This window comes from Meles meles, chromosome 11, assembly GCF_922984935.1.
Source record: "Meles meles chromosome 11, mMelMel3.1 paternal haplotype, whole genome shotgun sequence".
Classification (NCBI taxonomy): Eukaryota; Metazoa; Chordata; class Mammalia; order Carnivora; family Mustelidae; genus Meles; species Meles meles.
In genome coordinates this window covers 87,039,820-87,049,910 of record NC_060076.1, presented here as the reverse complement: position 1 = coordinate 87,049,910, position 10,091 = coordinate 87,039,820, and positions in this window count along the sequence as shown.

Genomic DNA, 10,091 nt, shown 5'->3' with positions numbered 1-10,091 from the left:
AAACACGCCGCCTCAGCTGCGCCAGGCTTGCAAACCTAAATCTATCACCTCTACTGGGATTTAAGAAAAGGGATGGGTGGGGTGCCTGGGTGGCTCAGTGGGTTAAGCCGCTGCCTTTGGCTCAGGTTGTGATCTCAGGGTCCTGGGATCGAGTCCCGCATCGGGCTCTCTGCTCAGCAGGGAGCCTGCTTCCCTCTCTCTCTGCCTGCCTCCCTACTTGTGATCTCTCTCTGTCAAATAAATAAAATCTTAAAAAAAAAAAAAAAGAAAGAAAAGGGATGGGCATTTCAAAAATTCAGCCTTCAAAAGACATTTGATTTTTAAAAATGCAATCCAATGGGCAATACCTCTTATATTTAAAGCTTGTCCTCAAGAAATATTTAATTTTTTAAAAAAGATTTTATTTATTTATTTGACAGAGAGAGATCCCAAGTAGGCAGAGAGGCAGGCAGGCAGAGAGAGAGAGGGGGAAGCAGGCTCCCTGCTGAGCAGAAAGCCCGATGCAGGACTCGATCCCAGGACTCTGGGATCATGCCCTGAGCTGAAGGCAGAGGCTTAAGCACTGAGCCACCCAGGCGCCCCTCGAGAAATATTTAGATACGAAAAAGCCGAGAGCAGAGGTCAGCAAACATTTTAAGTGAAGGGCCAGATCTCAAATACTTTAGGCTTTGCAGGCTGTACAGTCTCTGCCACAGAAACTTCACTCTGACACTGTGTGACAGCGGTCACAGACTGTATGTCAATGAACGAATGGCTGTGTCCCAATAAAACTTTAATTACAAACACCGAAATGTGAATTTCATAGAAGTCTCATGTGTCTGGTAGAACATTCTTTTCGATTTGTTCGACCATTTAAAATTGTGGAAACCGTTCTCAGCATTCTGGGTTCATAAAAAAAAAAAAACAGGCTGTGGGTCAGGACTGACCAGGGGCCAGAGTTTGCCAACACCAACGCCCTCCTCCCCACCCCCGCCCCGCAACGCACGCGCGCCTGTGCACACATTTCAGACTCTTCGTATAAACGAAGGCTGACTTCAGAAAACTGTACCCACACAAGGGAGAAATGGGGCTGAAACTCCTTTTATTAATTGAAGGCTAGATTAACTCCAGGGGTGGGGGATGGAAAGACCAAGTATTTGTTGAACACCTAGCACGGTGACTTAAGCCTTCCTGGTTCTACACGAACAGTCCTAGGAGACGTTACATACAGACGCACACTTTTCCTAGAGGAGGTAGGAGACTCAGAGAGAGGAGCTGCTTTGCCTAGATCTGGTTCCCAGCGAGGATTTGAACATGGGTCACTCTTTAGAAAACCTGTAGTTGGGGCGCCTGGGTGGCTCAGTGGGTTAACGCCTCTGCCTTCGGCTCAGGTCATGATCTCGGGGTCCTGGGATCGAGCCCCGCATCGGGCTCTCTGCTCAGTGGGGAGACTGCTTCCTCCTCTCTCTCTGCCTGCCTCTCTGCCTACTTGTGACCTCTGTCTGTCAAATAAATAAATAAAATAAAAAAAAAAAGAAAACCTGTAGTTTTCCAAGGAGGAGCGGGGTTGATGGGGAAGGTGGGAAAGGCAAGAGCTACTCTGAGAAGAGGAAAAAACCCAAGAAGCAGGAGCTTTGGGGCTGCAGGGAACAGAGCTGACCTGGGCTGGAGCATGGACCCAAGACCGAGCATTCACTGCTCTGCGGCGCAACAGCCCTAGAGACCATCCTTCATCAACCCAAAGTGACTGGATGGTGTGACCCCGGATTGGCTTGTGGGGAGGGGGGGGAGCAGTCCGAAGCGGACCCCTAAAAATTGAACTTAATTAAGGCCAGACTATACAGCAAGTCACCGGCCAGACTCTGTTCTAAGAGGCAAGTTTAAGTCCATCTAAGTTTCGATCGACTTCTGGCATTTTTCCTCCCCCTTTCAACAAATACATAATCCCTCTGTAAAGACTTGGGAAAAAATACAGATAAGGACTACCAATGAAAAATTGTCCATGCAAATAATCACACTTCACATTTTGGGGGAATGTTCTTTAAGTTTTTCTGGTCTTTTATCTACACGTTTTGAAGCAGGGACTATGCTATTCACTGCTTTTTGCACCGAACATGTCGCAGACTTGTTTCTAGGTCATTTCTCCCAAAGTCAAATCTACAAGTCGTCCCCCAAAAACAAAGCGGAATGACCGTCATCAAAAAGGCTGGTGCAAATCTTCCCTCCGTCTGCGCCCCAGGTGTTAACAATACCTATCAGATCCGAGCGAGGTTTACCAAGAGCTCCAGTGGGAGAACTTGTTCACCTTGCCAGAGAATCTCGAATTTATATAGTCATGGGATCCTTCTGGTACGTAACATTTAGAAAGCTGGTATTCTACAGAATGTCCATGGTCAAAAGCTGTTCTGCATGATTTGTAATGGTCCCCAATATTCTGTTATTTACACGATTCCTAACGAACTTTTTTTTTTTAATATTTTATTTATTTGACAGAGAGAAATCACAAGTAGGCAGAGAGGCAGGCAGAGAGAGAGGAGGAAGCAGGCTCCCCACGGAGCAGAGAGCCCAATGTGGGGCTCGATCCCAGGACCCTGGGATCATGACCTGAGCCGAAGGCAGAGGCTTTAACCCACTGAGCCACCCAGGTGCCCCCCTAACGAACTTTTATAAACAAAACCGCCAAGCCCAGTTTCACAACTAAATCTTTACAAACATGAATGGTAATTCCTTGGACATGCAATTGCTTTGTCAAGGATGTGAACGTTAGTTTTCTTTTTTCAGAAATGGGTATTGTACATAAATTTTCTTGCGTTTGCGTGAGAACTTCAACGCTACGTTTCCATTCTAATTTTACATCGTTAATAATTAACAAACAGGCAAGCCTCTACTTGACGCTTAATATCCCGTTTCTACTCTAAGACCAACATGAAAAAACAGCTGAAACTCTCATATACTCCTGGTGAAAACACAAACGGGTACTTTTCCAAACAGTGGGCAGCATCTGCTAAAAGGAACACAAGCGCACTCCACATACTACTTTTCTAGCTCTGCATAACCCATCACCACAAACTTCATGGCTTAAAACAAAACCATAGTCAACTCACAGTTCTGTAGATCGGTCTGACACAGGGTGGCTGGGTTGTTGTCTCCTGCCCAACGCTGAAATCAAGGTGTTCCGAAGGACTGAGTCCTTACCTGGAGTCCTGGGGAGAAATCCACATTCTAGCTCCTTCCGGCTGTTGGCAAAATTCAGGTCCTTGAGGTCCTGTTTCCTTGCCGGTGGGCAGCTGAGAGCCACCCTCAGCTCCCAGAGGGCACCCCGCAGTCATTGCAGTGGGACCCCGGATTATGAAGCCAGCAACAATGCCGGAAGGATCCCTTACATCCAGCGTCTCCGTCTTTCTCTCCTGCTCCTAGCTGCAGAGGAACTCTGTATTTAAGGTGGCTGGTGTGATTAGGCCCACCTGGCTGACTCGGTCTCATAAAGCCCACCTGGATAATATCCCTGTCCTTAGGGCATGGAATCGGGCGGCTGTTTTTGGTATTCTGCCTGCCTCCTCCCATAACTGAGTTCCAGTCCTAAATATATACCCAGAGGAAATGCATACATGGTTTTCTCCAAAATGCAGGCACAGAAGGCAAAGAGAAACATGATTCAGAGTAGCCAAAATCTAGAGAAATTCTTTAACAATAATAATGGTATATTTTTATAATTGAACAGAAACCAGCATGAACAGATCGCCACTACTTACAATCACACAAATGAACCTCACACACAGTGTGGAGTAACCAGGTCAGTATTTCATGGGACTAAGTGAAGGGGAACCTAACGCAGCCCAGAAAGTCACACAAAGCTTCCCGGGGAAAGTACAGCTTTCACTGCAAAGAATGAGCATGAGTGATGGGGGAAGAGTGGGCAGGACTGGCTCTCCAATTGAAATAATAATAGGAGGGGCGCCTGGGTGGCTCAGTGCGTTAAAGCCTCTGCTTTCAGCTCAGGTCATGATTCCAGGGTCCTGGGATCGAGCCCCGCATCGGGATCTCTGCTCAGCGGGAAGCCTGCTTCCCTCTCTCTCTCTCTGCCTGCCTCTCTGCCTACTTGTGATCTCTCTTGTCAAATAAATAAATAAAATCTTAAAAAAAAAAAGAAAACATAATAGGAAAAGTGGTAACATGCATGTAGAAATTATGAGCGGATGGGTATCATGAGTGGACAGCAAAATGGGGGGGGGGGGGTGGGCAATGATGTGCCCAGAGAAGCAGACAAGGGTCAGAACATGGAGAACCTTGGAGACCACGTTAATATGACTGACCTCGGGGTGCTTGGGTGGTTCGGTTGGTTGAGTATCTGACTTTAGATTTCGGCTCAGGTCATGATCTCCGGGTCCCGAGAGGGAGCCCGGTGCTGGCTCTGCACTGGGCATGGAGCCTGCTTAAGATTCTCTCTCCCTCAGCCCCTCCCCCAACTCCTCTCCTGTGCTCTCCTAAAAAACAAAGACTGATGGCTAACCTTCATCCTGCTGCTGATGGCCACGGAGGACCACCTTGCAAAAGGAAGGATACGGGGGCACCTGGGTGGCTCAGTGGGTTAAAGCCTCTGTCTTCGGCTCAGGTCATGATCTCAGGGTCCTGGGATCGAGCCCCGCATCGGGCTCTCTGCTCCGCAGGGAGCCTGCTTCCTCCTCTCTCGCTGCCTACTTGTGATTTCTCTCTGTCCAATAAATAAAATATTTAAAAAAAAACAAAAACAAAAACAAAAGGAAGGATACGGACGTATTTAGAATCGGGATCGTGACATTGCAAAGTGGAAGGCGGCATTTCAAGAGGAACGTGAGGACACTAGGTTAGTTAGGAGGCTGTTCAAGGAGCACGGGTTAAGAGATGGGAACCTGCGTTGCTGGAGTAAAAGGGGCAGGAAAGATATCAGAAGCCTGGATGACTTGTATCCACCTCCATGCCCCAAATCTCAGAGTCCTATGAACGTTTTCGTGGTTTTTGAATCCCATTAGCTCTCAGGAAGACATGGGCCAATCCTAATTCCCACTAGCAACATGTCCGTCTCTCCCAGTTCTTGACAGAATGGGTGCTTTACAAAAAAAAATATTCACCACTTGCATAGGCAAATAACTGTACCTCATTATTTTATATTGTATTTTTGGTCGAAAGCATTAACATTTTTTAAATGTGCATTGACTATCATTTTGTAAGGTATCAATTCACATCACTTGCTAGATTGTTCTAAAGGTGTTCGTTTCTTCCTATTGTGATAGATTATAAGTTAAAGATAGTAACCCTTTTGAAGTGCGTTTCCCCATATCCATACCTTTTAGTTTTGTTGAGGCCAATTTTTTTTCATTTATAATAGTTTCACGTGATTAGTTAAATCAATTCCTCTATTATTGGTTTCTACCTTGGGATTTAGGCATTTGAGTTCTTCCCCAATCATGACTGTTGAATCTTTACCTATATTTTCTTTAGGTGTTTTAGTCATTTTATTTAAATCTTCAATTGATATAGGATTTATTTTGGTATATACTCTACAGTATCTTAATTTTTTTCCGGATAATGATTTGGCTAAACAAAATGGGTAATTCATGCTTTTCCTGTTGGTTTGGAATGCCACTCTTATATATTAAATACGTATGTCTTCAAAACAGCTGTAATTCATGAACCAAATTCCCCTACATTACTTTTCTTTTATAAAATATTCTCAACTGTTCTTGCAAGTAAGGGTTAAATGAGCTTCGTAGAGTGAACTGAAATGTTTCTCATCATTTTCTATGCTCTAAGTTCTAACAGTTTAAAATCTAAAGGAGATATTGGTTCCTTAAAGCTTTGAAAGGTTTTGTTTATAAACTTTTCCAGGTGCTGAAATTCTCTGACCTTTGTCAACTTCTTTTATAGTTTTTGGTCCATATAATTGTACCACCCATTACAAGTGTTCTTTGTGGTGCCTGGCTGGCTCAGTCCATAGAGCATGGGACTCTTGATCTCAGGGTGGAGCCCCACACTGGGTGTAGAAGTTACTTAAAAATAACATCTTGTGGGCCGCCTGGGTGGCTCAGTGGGTTAAGCCTCTGCCACCGGCTCATGATCCCAGGGTCCTGAGATTGAGCCCCTCATTGGGCTCTCTGCTCAGCGGGGAGCCTGCTTTCTCCTCTCTGCCTGCCTCTCTGCTTCCCTTGTGATCTCTTTCTCTCTGTCAAATAAATAAAATCTTTAAAAAAAAAAAGTTAACTATTTGTTTAAAAAAAATAACATCTTCTAAGAAACAGGCAAACCTTCTTTAACTAAAAGAGCCATTTAATCAAAACGTCCAAAAATATTAACATATTATACCGATAGCTAATTTCTCTTTATTCATAACATGCATTCAGATTTTCTTTTTCTTGTTTGGCTTTGTCAAGAGTGTCTATTTTATTGGTCTTTTCAAAGATACACTTTTTGGGTTACCTATCAATCCCATTTAAATTTTATTCTTTCCTCATGCTTTTCCTAAATTTATTTTTTTTTCACTTTTTGGCTTCTAAATTGCTTGGTTGGTTTATTTTTATTTTGTTCATGGATTTAAGCATGGAAGGCTCTAAGTTTTACTTGAGGTAGAGCTTTGGGATCTTTTTTTGGATTTATAATTTTCCCTATTTTTATTGTCTTAAACTATGATTATAATTTGTATTTTGTCTTTGGCCTATGAATTATCTGACTATTTTAATTTCCACTATTTAAAAAAAGTATCATTTTATGAATCGCTCCCTTTATCGCCTGTGGTCAGAAAATGTAGTCTACAATGTGTTACTTACTTATATAGTCTTACTATATCCTCTATTTTTGTCCAGGTTCCATGGATGTTTGAAAAGAACATGCATCTTATAAAAATACTTTTTCTCTTCCCTGGGTAAGATGGTGGTTTTCATGAAATCCTCCTGCTGGGTTTTTTTTTTTTTTTTTTTTTGCATTTTTTTGCTTTGCATATTTTGATGGACTGCTACTAGGCATGGTTACATTTTCAATAGAGAATGTGCCCATACAAAGTAAATTTTTCCTTAAATTCTATTTTTTTAATAAAGATTTTTATTTATTTATTAGACAGAGATCACAAGTAGGCAGAGAAGCAGGCAGAGACAGAGAGAGGGGAAAGCAGGCTCCCCGCTACGCAGAGAAAGAGGATCCCTGCTACGGGGCTTGATCCCAGGTCCCGGAGATCATGACCCGAGCAGTAGGCAGTGGCTCAAACCACTGAGCCACCCAGATGCCCCTTAAATTCTATTTTTTCCTCATACCATCATGACTACTCTTGAATTCTTCTGTGGATGCTTTGCCTTGTCTTTATCAATCACTCTGTTTAGCCAGTGTCGTTTCATTTTTAGGTGACCCTCTAGTGAAATGCGTATGTGGGCGTGTGCATGCACGCACACACACACACACACATACACACACACGTATGCTGGTGCACATACACGCAGGGCTTCATTTTTTTATCCAAACTGAAAATCTGACTTTAAGTAAGGACATTTAGGTGACGCGTGGATTCTGTGTTTCTTCTTATTTTGTCTGTTTCTTGTGTCTCCCTTCGTTTGCTGGGCACCGATCCAGACTAATTTGTTTTCACTTTCTACAGACTGTGCAGGACTTGACTGTCCTTCCCCTTTTAGGTCTTTCGCTTCCCAATTATTCCTGCCCCTACCCAAGCAGATGTCTGTTTTCACCATTCTCATGTAACGGCTCTAATAAGCCACCAATAACTTCAGATTCCTAAGTACAGTGAACGCTTCCCTTTTCACAAGCACTAGTCTTACTACACCCTCCTCGTGCCATTCAATACATCGGATCACTCTGCCCTCCCCCTCTGTTCCTTATTCTAAGACCCTGTCCTTTTCTGGATTGTGTCTGCTGGTTATTGCTGTCTTTCTGTCCTCCCCTCCCCCTTCTCTCCTCCTCCGCCCCCTCCCCACTAGGCGCTAACCCTCCCCTTTCCGTCTACATTCTACCACGGGTGATTTCCTCCACTTGTGGCTTCAGTTACTATCAAATATGCCTGACCTCCAAATCTCCAGACCAGATCGCTTTTTCGAGCCCTAAACGAATATACGCCATCATTCTCTTGACATTTCTGTGCTGTGTCTGATGGACACACCAACCCTGACACGTCCAAACGCGGGTCCCCGATTTTTCCCTCATGTGGACCCTCTCCTTTCCTCCATCTGATCGAATGACATGAACAGTGACCTTCTTGCTGCTCAGGCCATAGCCTGAGGCTCATTACTGGACCCTTCTATCCTTTCCCCTGACTCCTAACATCACTAAGTGGTTCTGCCTCCAACGTATTTTTTTGGAATTAACTTGTGTCTTCCTATCTCCACCGCTAACAGCCTGGTCCGAATGACCATCGCCTCCTGTCTGGACAAATGTAACAGCCTCCTTGCTAGTCCCCCAGCTCCCATTCTTACCTCCCTAACATCCATCTCCCACCGAGCACCACAAAGAGCTTGCTGGAATCCATATCTGAATATAGCATTCTTCTGCTTTAAACCATCCCCCGAATCCCTTTGCCCTTAGAATCAAAATCAAACACCGTATAATGATCTGAAGCTCAAAGTCCCCCCCAAAATACGACCTGGCCCTTGCCAAGCATCCCAAGTTCCCCTTCCTTTCCTTCTGCTTATTTCCAGCCTCCCCACCCTCCTCCGTTTGTTTCCTCCAATCACATTCCTGTCGGATTCCTCCCCCTGGCTCTCCTCATTCCTCCACTTTCCGTAGACCTGATTTCTCCACGTCATCCAGGCCCCAGAAAAATATTTAAGGACCCTCAAGGGGGCTCAGGCTCATGTCACCTTCCCCCTACACTTAGGTGATATGACTCTTGTTTTCATCTCGTTCTTCTCACGATCTATAATTATACAGAAAATTTACTTATGCATTTCCATTCACTGACAGTATAGACCCCGACTGCAGAAAGCTTGTCGGTTTTTCCTCAGCCTTGTGTCCGCAGTGACAAGTGCCTGGCGCTAATAGGTGCTCAGCAAAATGGGTCAAATGAAAATGACTCAATAAATCCCATGGACCTGATGCAGGCATAGAATGACGGAGAACTGGATTCAGCAGATCCTGTTGTCTACACCTGTCTACACCACTTACTCGACGTGTCTTTTAGCTGACCCTCAGTTTCTTCGTCTGAATTACGAGGATAACAAAGGCACCTACTAGACGGGGCTGCACGGAGCTGCTGCATGGATTAAACGAGAAGAAAGACCTAAACACCGTATATAGTAAGGGCTTAAAAAATTGTAGCCAGCTAGTGTGTATCTATAGAAATTACACACACACACACACACACACACGTTTTGTTCACTTCATTTAGTATAATGGTTCTACTGTCCTGTCTTTGAGACCCGGACTTGTGTGTTCTTAACACTGTATCTCAACAGCAGAGTCGGAGTCCCTAATGTCCTCCGCCCACTGCCTAGCCCACCCCAACAAGGTTATGAGCTTTTATAAACCTCTTTACATGATTTACCTGAAAATAGAAATATTTCCCTCCAGTATCATACAGCGGTTTCAAGCAGCCTACATTCCTTCTACTTCCTCAGAGGTCTGTGAACAGTAAGTACACACAGGTCTCTATAAATATCACACATGCCGGACGACAGAGTAAAATCATCTTTGGACTTACCGTAACAAATCCTGCGGGCCCACGCGGAAGCGGCAGCCCCCGACACGGCAGGGTACGCCCCTTTTACAACACACAGCGGCAGGGACAATTCCGTCTTTGTCATTTATTCCTTTTATTTGGACAACGTATATACATATGTACAAAATACCTACTGTCAGAATCCTCTTTTATAATTTCATTTGATTTACAAAAACGGGACAACAAAATAACTTAGGTCACTAATACTGTACAAAAATAAAACTGATTAAACAGTTGTAAAGATCAGTATCTTACAGTGTTCCAGATCATTCATCTGCGGTGAAAGAACATCTCCGTCTATCCAGAGTGATGAGCGCTGTGCTAAGTCTACCTGCGAAGTGACGAGTCATCAATTTCTGTGACATGACTACCAAATATAATTCTCAAAAGAAGCATGATGTAAAGCCAGACCTTAAAGCCAGGG